Source organism: Lissotriton helveticus, chromosome 3_1, assembly GCF_964261635.1.
Source record: "Lissotriton helveticus chromosome 3_1, aLisHel1.1, whole genome shotgun sequence".
NCBI lineage: Eukaryota > Metazoa > Chordata > Amphibia > Caudata > Salamandridae > Lissotriton > Lissotriton helveticus.
Genome location: NC_136061.1, coordinates 1434127590 through 1434139980, shown reverse-complemented (window position 1 = coordinate 1434139980; position 12391 = coordinate 1434127590).

Here is a 12391-nt window from a genome sequence, read left to right as displayed (position 1 = left end):
CCTCTTTGTACAACAGAAACCTTGCACATGCGTGCAAGATGGCCCTTTTTCCCACATTTGAAGCAAGATTGATTAACAGCAAAACAAAATTTGAAATTCCCCAGATGTGATCTACTGCCACACCGATAACATGACAAGCCTTGAGCGTCATCCTTTGGTTTAAAAACAGATGATCTGGAAATTCCCGTGTTCACAACTTTGGAAGATTTGGAAGGCTTGGGAGTGAGTAAATTAATCTCGGTTGCTGAAGGTGATGCAGGTGAAGAAGCAGTAGCAGGTGTACTCATCTCCTTCATACAAAACTGAGAATGTTCAACAGATTTGGCCAGAGTCAAAGCAGTCTCCAAATCAGGATCATCGGACGACAAAAGCTTCTCTCGCACCTTGTTGTCGCAAGTGCGTTCAACTAATTGATCCCAAATGATCTCATCCCTGAACTCTCTGTAGTTGCAGTTCACAGCTAAAATCCTCAAAGCTGCGAAAAAATCATTGATGGACTCCCCAGGCATCTGTGCACGTTGGAGAAATTTGTGTCGTTCCAAAACTATGCTACGTTTAGGATTGAACCTCTTGTCAAGAGTCTTTATTAGAGAAGCATACTCATCAATAACTTGTGAATCACCCTCCTCCCGTGAGCTATTGGGTATTCTCACTACCTCTAAAGGTAGCGTCTCTAGGATGGACCTGCCTTCAACCCCTAAATTGTACTCTAACAGCGCTTTCTTCTTCTTTGAAGTAAAGGTCTCGCCATCAATAGCATCAATGTAAGCTTCAAAAGTGGCTTTCCATTGTTTCCAAATCATGGGAGGAGGGCCAGGAGATTGCAAAAAGGGAGGTGGCGTCGCTACTTTCTCCATTTCCGTGGGTGAGTTGCTGCCCCAAACAAATGATGAGAAAAGGAAAGAAAAAAAACCAAAGCAATTCACACTGCCTTAAAGTTGCTTGATAACCATGCACATGAAAGATTCCAATATCAGCTTCCCCGTGGGTGCAGTACAACACTGTCAGTGTGCTATTTAAAATACATTAAAATGTTCCAGTCAGCCAAACATTATTTAATGTAGCAAATGTCTTTATAACATGTGCACGGTCACTGTCTGAGTTCCACGCCAGAAAAATGTGAGACAACACGTAGTTAAAAATGCCCTTAAACACGAAGAAACAAGAATTTCAGGAATGCTTTTAAACGCAGAGACCAGACTGTTAAGGAAGCACCTTCCATGGAGTGTTGAAACTAAGACTCCTTGGCAACGCGCAGTGACGTTAGAACGCACACACAGTAGGAGAGACGCGCATGAGCAGGCTCGAGCTAACAGACTCGTGCACCAGGCGGTGTATATGCGAAAGGCTGAATGGGCACAAAAAACAAAAATGCAGACAAATCCTCGGCAGAGGAACTCACAATAAAATCGGAACATTTTGACACAACGTCGCAGTTGCCTCGTCGTGAAGAAACCACAATCTCCAGGACGTCCTGCAACACCATTGAAAACAGCAAGCACTGGAAGCCCTCGTCGCCAATGAAAAGAAGAAGATAACTCAGGTAAGTTGATAAGCTCTCTTTTAATGCTTCCAGCTGATGACTGTCTCGGCAGCAACTGCCGACTTCACATTATAACATTCCACGCACCAAATCCTCACAAGAGCCGCTCGCGCTGACTCTCACGAGAAGGGGAAACATGAATTCGGCTGCAAGACTCATCTTCGACCGTCCCAGAAGATCCAGCATCACCCTTCATCTCAGGGCCCTCCACTGGCTCCAAAGATGCGTCTTCAAGCACCTCACACATGTCTACAAAGCCCTCCACAATACCGGACCCACCTATGTCAACAAACGCCTGACCTTTCACCGACCGTCCAGAGTGCTCCATTGCTCCACCCTTAGCCCACATTCCATGCATCCATAGCAGCTGATGTGGGGATTACTCCTTCTCCTACCTTGCAGCCAAGGTCTGGAACGACCTCCACCTGCACCTGCGCACCTTCTCCCTCTCTGAAGAAATTCAGGAAGCAGCTGAAGACCTAACTCTTTGACTACCACCTCTCTCCAACAGAGGATCGCTCACACCTCATACCTCATAGCATCTGGAGACCTCTCGGGGTGACAAGCCACACTATACAAGCCCCGCTGATTGACTGTTTGAACTTTCTTTCAAACAGTAGTACCCCTCTGTAATGCTGTCACTTCCTGAATGTGGCAGGAAGTGAAATAGAAAACAGAACTGAAAGGAAGGAAGGGTCAGATGACATATGGGAAGGGCAGGGTCATGAGAAGAAACTCTTGAGTACTCTGCCAGTAACAATAGTGAGCAAGTAACCTGTTCAACAATTCACTATGGGTCTACTTCAAACAAATATACTATATAATTCTACTTCTATTTTTTAACTACGGCACCACATGATTAAAATGTTTCCAGTGGCAGAGTTGTTCCCTGTTATGCTTACATTTTCCAAACTGAAGAAACAGGCGGGAAATGTAAGCAGAAACACATCCAGAATCTGATAATTACAAATTTCAAAGAGCATGGGAAATCTGGGACCCGCATATTAGTCCCCTCCCGTGGCAAAAAACTCAAGTAAGGCGGGAAACTGAGATGTTGATGGCGGCCGCAATGGCTGCCATCCTATGCTTTCTTCCAGCTCGCGAGGGCGCCCTAATTTATTATGCCACCCAAGAAACTGAGCAGCTTAATAAGGATTTTTACTGAATAAGTATTAAAAGGAAAAACAGAACTGGATTTAGAGAGAACCATTGCAATTACTATGGCCAAAAATGAAGCGCAGCATGAACGAGGTACAACAATTGAAATAAATGTACTTCATGCTGAACATTTAATAAGAGGGTTTATGTTCTCGGTTTTTCTCTAAAAGGTGTACCCCAGGGACGTGTTACGTGTCAGCAGATAAAACAATATGTACTGCGGAATGGCAAAAGTCTTACATTTTGGAACATACTGTACGCACAAGCCTCCGTCAGCATTCATTTATCATCTTAAAACGTGAACACTGACAGAGTCCTTGCGAACACTAAAGTTACACATGTTATTGCCAACAATCAACCTCGTATTAGTAGGAAGAACATCACAGGCAGAGATTGCTTGCTGGGGACTAAGGGGCTGAAGGATTCACACTGCCCGCTCACTTTACACATTCGGTTGGTTATAACTGCATAAAAACGGAATTGAATTTATTTTAAAACCTAGTTCTTTTGTAACAGAGCCGTTGAACATACCTCATATTATGAAAATCGTGTAGATATTCACATTGAAGAGAAGACACGCAAAAGTTTTCGTTGTTTGATAGTGTTTTGCTCACAAACAACATGAAAAATTATTGCACCACCCTAAGATGCTTTCCAGCGGCAGACTGAAACATGTAGAAGAGCCTTTTCTGCAAAACACAAGGAAGAATGAAAGTCGCTTAAGAAAAATAGCTTTATCGGGAATTATTACGCATTGGAAGACAGTGTTCGGACATATGTTATCTCTGTCACCACCTGTAAATATTTGGAGAGGCCCTGCACACATTTCTGTACCATGTTTTTTTTTCCAATTGCCATTTGGACGGGGTTCTAGTATAAAAGTCAGAACAGGACTGTCTTGTCTAGAGCCCAACAGTCATATTTATCCAGAGTGAAAATGAACTCAAACTGATCACTGTAATTGTCCTTTCACAGATTTGGAGTGCTGTCTAACTTGAAAATATTTTTATATTTTAGCATATAGTCAAAGGCAGAAAACGTAGCAATATTGGCACAGCACAATAGTTTCAATTCGTAATCACAATTCTCTAGATCAGAAATTAATAGGTAGTGATAACGTAGTTACCACTAGAAATAGCCACACTCATTTAATGAGCTTGTGATCAAACCACATTTTTAGTCCCACAATTCCAACATCCAGATGCTCAGTCTCACATAGGGCCATATGTATGAAGCTAATTTTCTGTCGCAAACGCTGCAAATCGGTAATAATAGCGTTTGCGACAGAAAATTAGCAATTTCCAATGTATGAAGGAAACAATGATCGCAAATCAAGGAATCGCTATTTTGCGAGTTCCAAACATTGCGAGAGCCTGAAATTTGCGAATTCCATAGCGATTTCCAAATTTGCGATGAAACCAGTTAGCGATAATCGCAAATCCGGAAATCGCAAATAAGGAATCCCAATGATATGTATCAATAATTCGCAAATTGCGAATTGACGAAATCGCTTTTTAAGGAATCGCAATTACCACCAAGTGGGAGCAGGTGGTAACCCGGTGCTAAGTATTTAAGGAAGCCCAGAATGCAACACACTCTTTTCCACAATGTCTGGGCTCTATGTGATAGCGAGGAGGCGAAGAGTGAGAGCTGTGGCGCAGAGGAGGAGACGGCAGGAGAGGATATTCCGTGTGCGCACCACCATATACCAGCGCACTGAGGAGGACATCTACACCCACTACAGACTGGAGGAAGAGAGCATACTTGATTTAATTGAAGAACTCAGACCCTATCTAAAACACCCCACATGCAGGACACAAACCATACCCACACACATCCAGGTCCTGTGTTCACTACACCTGCTGGCCTCAGGTAGTTTTCAGGGGGTTATAGCCACAGCAGAAGGGGTGTCAAAAAGTGCCCTGTTGCGCTTTTTCCATGCGTTCCTCGATGCCATGACACATAGGATGCAACACCACAGCACCCCACAGGAACTAGCACAGACCAAGCAGGACTTTTACAACATTGCCCAAATCCCCCATGTCATAGGATGCATTGATGGGACACATGTTGCAATATCCCCCCTCAAACGGAGAGTACGTATACAGGAACCGTAAATGCTACCACTCACTTAATATACAGGTGGTGTGTGATGCCAAAAACATCATCACTGACATAGTGGCAAAGTATCCGGGAAGCACACTTGACGCCTTTATCTTCCGCCACAGTGGGCTATACTGTAGACTCTCAAGAGGTGATTTTGGCGAGGGATACCTACTAGGTAAATGCTCACATACATAGGCCACATTTCCACTGACTAGCATGTGCATTACAGTGACTAACCGTTTACATTTCCAACCACAGGTGACAGTGCTTATGCAGTCCGGGATTTCATCCTGACACCCTACCTCAATCCTGCTACTGCTGGGGAGCGACGCTACAACCGGGCACACATTTCAACAAGAGGCACCATCAAGAGAACCTTTGGCATATTGAAGAGCAGATTCAGGTGCATTCATAAAAGTGGAGGAGCACTCCAATACAGCCCCGAAACGTGCTGCAAAATTGTTGTCGCTTGTGCCATGTTGCACAATATCGCTACCAGGAAAGGCACACCAGTGGAGCTGAGCGATTCTGAATCCTCAGACGTGGAGGGACCTGGACCTGGACGCATGGCAGCTGGTGTAGCTGGTGCTGCAGCTGGGTGACAGAGGCGTGATGAGATTATGCGCAACTACTTCTAGGTGAGTAATAATGACACAATGACAACTTCAATCTTTGCAACTGTGTTTTAATAGCTACAGCAACAATGCCACACATCCTCATAGGCAAGTACAAACACTCCCAATGTAATGCACATGTTCAATTCACATTGCAACTATTTAACTGGAGTGACTGCAAAGTCAACACTGTAGTTGTCCATTTTTTGCCCCTGCTAGTCATTGTTATTTGGCTTCACATTCTATTGGTATGTGGCAGGCCTGTTGCTCCTGCCACTATGGCGCCTCTCTACAGTGGGTGGTGGGGTGGTGGAGCTCCGCACTGACTGGGAGTCCTCCTCACTTGGAGTCAGCACTCCTGGTCCTGTGGTACGTAGGGCACGCAGTTCATCCAGGGCAGATGTGGACTGCACAACGACAGTGGCGATGTCCTGAATGCCGTGAGAGAACTCACGCTGGGTTTCAATGGTGCGCCTGGACAGAATATTGGTTGATGATGCCAGGCGGTTGATTGCGCGCATGTACCGGTCCATGCGGGTCAGCTCTTTGCGCCTAGCAGCGCGTTCAGCACGCAACTCCTCAGTGAGCACTTGCACAGCACCCCTCATTTCTTCACGCATGCCCCTGAACCCTGCCCTCTGGCTGTGTTATGGCCTTGACTCCTGCTGCAAACCTAGGGCATCAGACTGCACAATGTTATTGTTGTCCTCATCATCGTCCTCCATGACTGCCAATGGCCTCACAATCTTCCTCCTGTGTCACTTTGGTGGAATGACAGGGCTGTCCTCCCCATCTGTGTCCTGCACCTGGCTAGCGTCTCCAGAGGCTGGAGGTCCTGTGTCTCTTCCACTGTCTGTGGGCTCATTAGTTGCAGGTGCTGTGGATAGAACAGCACACATTAATTTGATGTACTAATTTATGATGTGAAAATAAAATATTTCACAGTTTACCCTTACTTTACTTTTGTTACTCCCCTTTCCTGGCCTGCACATGTGAAAAATGCTTAGAATGGCTGCTACTTGCAACATTTATTTCTAATGTGACTACATCTCCCACAATGCATTGCTGTGACTGCCTGTGTACTTGCTCTAGTGTGACATGTGGTTCCCCTAATCCCTAGGTTGCTGCAGGGGGGTGGGGGGGTGGTTTGGGATGTGTAGGCATGCTTCTTACCTGGTCTGGAAGCTGGTTGGTCAGAGCTGTCTAGCACAGACACACCCGCAACACTCTCTGGAGCCAGTGTTCCCTCTACAAGTTCCTCAAGCGGTGTAGAATCTGGTACATTGGAGGTGCCTCCACCGGTGAGCTGAGACTGCTCCAGCCTGGCTGCCAACTTTTCTTTGGAGCGCTGTCGCAGGCCGTACCAGCACTTGCGCAGTACTTCCACACTCCTGTGTGTAACTCCAAGGGCACTGACTTTCGCCTGTATGCCTTCCCAGATGCGTCTTTTCCTTGCTTCAGGCACCTTGTGTGAGCTTTTTCCAAACAACAAATCGTGGTTTGGCACCATCTCAGTGATGAGTGTCTCAAGTTCAGCTTCTGAGAACTTCATCTTTCTCTTCCTAGATGTTTCTCCTTCTTGCTGCTCCTGCTGGGTTTCAGGCAAATCCTTGTTCCCATTCTCAGCCATGGCTCCTCAGTAGCAATCCTTACTCCCACACTCTGTCACAATCAATGCTGTTGCAGCATGGGTAAGCAGTTACTTCCTGGATGGTGATGTCATCAAACTGCATCAGGATTGCAATTGGATGATTCTAGAAATTCGCAATTTTGCGATTTTTCCCGATGTGAAGTCACAATTTTGCGATTTTTCCCGATGTGAAATCGCAATTTTGTGATTTTTCCCGACGTGAAATCGCAATTTTGCGATTTTTCAACATTAAGGACTCGCTATTGTATTTATTGCAAATATTTAGCGATTTTCAGCGAATCGCTAAATATTTGCGATTTTGTTGATACATTCCGATTTGCGATTCTGAATCTGCGATTCGGTAAAAATCGCAAATTCCGAATCGCAAATCGGCTTCTTCATACATATGGCCCATAGTTCGTACCCTGTGATCTACATATAAACTGCTTTCTACATAAGCAAAACGTATGCAATGCTTTAAAGAAAAACGTGCAAATTCGTTTACAAAACCCGCAGACTTTGCTTGTTTCATGATTTATTTTTTCCCTAATTATTCTGAAAAATTAGAATATTTATTTTGTTAACAGATTACTGAGACCTTAAATAACTAGATGCACAATTTAATGTTATCAACATATTGTTACACGCATAAATATCTTATCACCTCCTCACAACTGGGGCCTCTGTGTGCTCATTTTAGGCCACAGCTGTTGTGTTAATCATCATTTTCAAAGGTGACTCTTAAATGGGATTTTGTACCAATCACACTGGTCTTCAACTATGCAGATTCTATTTAAGCACGACATACATGTCCATTTAACTTTACTTAGCACAGACTGTCTTGTGTGACTCGTCCTTTCTAAAAGGCATCCTTGAATTCTCAAGAGCAGGGTAACAATAAACCTCCTTGTTATATCCAGGGAAGACAGATTCAGTTTTGTAGGTTAAAAGAAGATTTATTCTCTTGAATAAGTACGGCTCTCAAACTGCCAGAGTGTCACTCTGTCAAGCTCCAGTCTTCAATTGAGTAGCAAGAGCCCCAACATTCCAACATTGCTAAGCAACTATGATATAGTTAAGAATAGCCTAAAGCAGTATTTCTTAAAAGATATAAACAATATAATAACTAATATAAACAGTAAGGCAAATAAACTAAAAAGAAAACTAAAACAAAGGATATAACACACCTCTTCTTCTTGTAAAAACAAAATTAGGTCATATAGTCATTAAGATACTTTGGAGTAGTTCTCAGCCTGGAACTGACTCTAATAGAAGAGTCATTTGAGACAAGCTCAGAGCAATCCGAAATATCAGTGGAGACTGTTAAATCATTATTTTCTGATAGTGCACTGTCAGTAGAACAGAACGGAACATTAGAACTTGTTGTATAAAAACCCTCATCAGAGTGAAACAACAGATCAGAATTAATTGAAGTTCTACATTTGCCATTCATGACTCTAGCAACACGTCTGTTGCTCCACCATTTCCCACCTGAAACCATGACAGAATGTTTACCAATTTTAACAATGGTAGTCTCAGGATAAAATCTTGAGCCTTTTGTTTTACATGGTCTCCGAATTCTAACTTTATCTCCTACAGAAAAACATTCTCTCTTTACATGTTTACTCTTATCATATCTGATTTTAGACTGAATTTGAGAGTTCTCTACTCTGTCCCTGACAAGATCTAAATTGAGAGAATTCCCTTCACACCTGGTTTTACTGACCACCCATTCAGGAGACAATTCATTAAAAGATTCTCTCCCACGCAACATGGCAAATGGAGTGACTCCCGTAGTGGAGTGGGGAGTATTATTATATGACCACACTCTATCACTCACAACATCTTGGACTGCTTGGCCAGAGGAAATGGCAAGTTGCACAGAATCTTTTAAAATGCGATTCACTCCTTCCACTAATCCATTACCTTGTGGACTATATAAAGCAGTGGTTAGATGTTTGATTCCAAAATTAGTTAAAAGATTCCTCATGTGGTGTGAGACAAATTGCACACCATTGTCTGAAATAAGATAACCAGGGATGCCCTCAGACCTAAATAGTTTCGTCAAAAATCTGATTACATTTTCAGTATTTGGATCTTTCATGAATTTGAAAGACACCCATTTAGAGTGATAATCCACAACAGTTAAGATAAACCTAAAACCTTGGTTTAGACCCTCAATTGGTCCCAAAAAGTCTATGCCAAGTTTTTCCCAGGGATTTTTTGGAAATGTAACTGGAGATAAAGGAGAATTGACTGTGCGTAAAGATTTTTCAGCATGAGAACACTCAATGCACCTGTTCAACAATGTTTCAAGGGAAACATCCATGCCCGGCCACCAGTAATGCAGTCTTAGTCTTTTCTTTGTACTAGTAATTCCTCCATGCCCTTTGTGAGCCGTAGCAATTACTTTATCTCTAATAGAGATAGGAGGAACAAGTAAGGATCCTCTCATGACAAGGTTTTCTTCAAGACTCAATTCATCCTTAATTTTAGAAAAAGGAATCATTTCTTTGTCAATTTGACTTTCTCTTGGCCAGCCATCAGATATCAATTTCTTCAAAAGTATTTGAGAATTATCATTTTCTGAAGCTTGTAACCAGTCAGTTTTAGAGATGACTCCTTCCGTTAATTTTAGACCATCAACCAAACTTACTACAACTTCTTTGTCATCAAGAATGGAATCACCTTCTGAGGTATTTAAAGGACATCTTGATAAAAAATCTGCTTTAAAGTTTTTTCCTCCAGGAATATGTCTCATTACAAAATTAAAATCATATAATTTATAGAATAGGCGAACCAATCTAGGACTGGCGTTTCTTAGACCTTTATCATTCCAAATGAAGATGAGAGGTTTGTGATCAGAAATAAGTACAAATTCTCTGCCCCATACATACGTAGAAAAGTGTTTAACACCCCATACACAAGCTAGAGCTTCTTTCTCTATAGTACTGTAGTTTTTTTCTGAAGAAGAAAGCTGTCTAGACGCAAAAGCAACAATATTTTCATCCCCATTATCCAACTGACTAAGTATGGCACCCAGACCAGTGTTACTAGCATCAACAGTAATGTAAGAAGTAAGAGCTTCATTAAAAGGTTTAAGTGCAGGAGCATAAATAATCAAATCTTTTAGTTTTTCAAAGGCTGAATTTTGTTCACTTTCCCACACAAATTTGACTTTGTTCCTTGTTAAAAGTCTTAAAGGTTCACTGACAAGAGCAAAGTTCTGTACAAACCTTGAATAAAATTCACTCAACCCCAAGAATGACCTCAATTGATCCTTGTTAGATGGTTGAGCACACTCTCGGATAGCTTTAAGCAGGTCTTGTTTAGGGTTGATGCCTTCTTGTGAAATAACATGACCTAAATATACCACCTTATCAAGTAGGAATTTGCACTTTTGTTTTTTTACAGTCATGCCATGTTTGTTTAAAATACTTAATACTTGATCCAACTTAACAAGATGTTCCTGAACAGTGTTAGTGGAAATTAATATGTCGTCTTGATATGCCAACACATCCTTAAAATTACCAAAAAGTTGAGACATTAATTTTTGAAAAACTGAAGCCGCTGAGGCCAAGCCAAAGGGTAATCTTAAAAATCTAAAAGGACCAAATGGAGTATTAAAAGCGGTGAGATCCCTAGACTCATCATTCAGCTCTATTTGATGGTATGCCGCTCTTAAATCTATTGTAGAAAAGACTTTTGTACCTTTAAGTTGTGCAAGCATATCCTGAATTCGAGGCAAAGGAAAACAGTCAATCTGAATATTTTTGTTTAAGGATCTGAGATCAATGCAGAGCCTAATTTCGTCACAATTCTTTTTAAGAGTGACGACAATTGGAGAAATCCATAAGGACGAATTGATTTGTTCAATCACACCTTCATTGCATAATTGATCAAGATGACTTTTGAGTCTATCTCTAATACTTAGAGGAACATGTCTAACCTTATGAATTATGGGAATAGCATCTGGTTTTAGTATTATTTTATGTTCGAAACCTTTGACTGAACCCAATTTATCAGAAAAGACACCCTGGTGTTTATTAATAATAGTGTCTAACGAGGAGGGATCAATGGTAACAGAATTAACACTTTCGGAGCGATCCAAAGAAATTGGAATGTCAGTACCTGGTCTCAGTATCATTTTAAATTTTCCTTGGTCCTTCCAGCCTAGGATTTTATAACCTGTTTAGAAACATAAACCTTAGAGTCGATAGTTCTATCTTCAAAAGTGATATTATCAATAAAATAGCCCATCATTTCAATTTCATGTCCATTGAAAGCCACTGTATGTATGTCAGGTGGTATTAAGTCAATCCCAGCCCATTCTTTAAAAACAATTTATATCTGGAATAATAGTAACTGGAGATCCAGAATCAACTGTAACACTCACAGGAACCTTACCTATTTTAATATCACATACTGGATCACCACTATCCGAATCTTGTTGTGGACTAATCATGTTAACAGATAGTAATATTTTGTTTACAGAGTTCTCCCTTGTTATCAAATTCACTTCACTAGGATTCTCGGTTACAACACACATGGTTTTAGATTTAAACTTACAAACTGAAGTAAAATGTCCCATTTTCTTTTACAATTAGTGCATTGTTTCTTTAAAGCTGGACAAGTGGGAGAATTAGCAAGATGAGATTTTGAACCACATCTAAAACATTGAAGAGACTTTTTCCATTCACTTTTGTTAGAAGTTTTTTCTTTTTCTTGTTGTAAAGTAGGTTGTGAAGTTTGTTGTGACACCTTATTAACTGTTTCTGAAATAGAAGGTTTATTATTGCCAAGTTCTTTAGAAGCTGAAACTGATCTTTCAATACCTCTTGCAATTTCTAAAGTCTCACTGAGTGAAGGATTTCTACAACAGAGGATTCTCTTTTGAACTTCATTAGAGTGGCAATTAAGGACTAATTGATCTCTCAAATATTGATCAATAGGACCTTCAAATTCACAAGAAGCAGCCAAGACTCTTAATTCTGCCAAGAAGGTGTCAATTTTCTCATGTTCCCTTTGTTTCCGAGTATAAAATTTGTGTCTTTCAACAATAATGCTTGGTTCATCAATGAAATGTTTTACTAGTCTGAGGACTGCCTCTGTATATTCGTTCCAATCATCAGAGGGTGGGCGAATCATTTTCGGATGATGGTCAAAAATCCTCTGGCCCTCTGCACCTAAGGCATTATACAACATAGCATTTTTTGTGAACAGGAGGAAATTTAACTCCATCAATAGCAATAATATAGCTGTTGAAAGACTTGTACCATTGGGGCCATTTTATTTTAGGGCAACCTGGTTCTGAAAGAAAAGGAGCAGGAAGAATAGCAG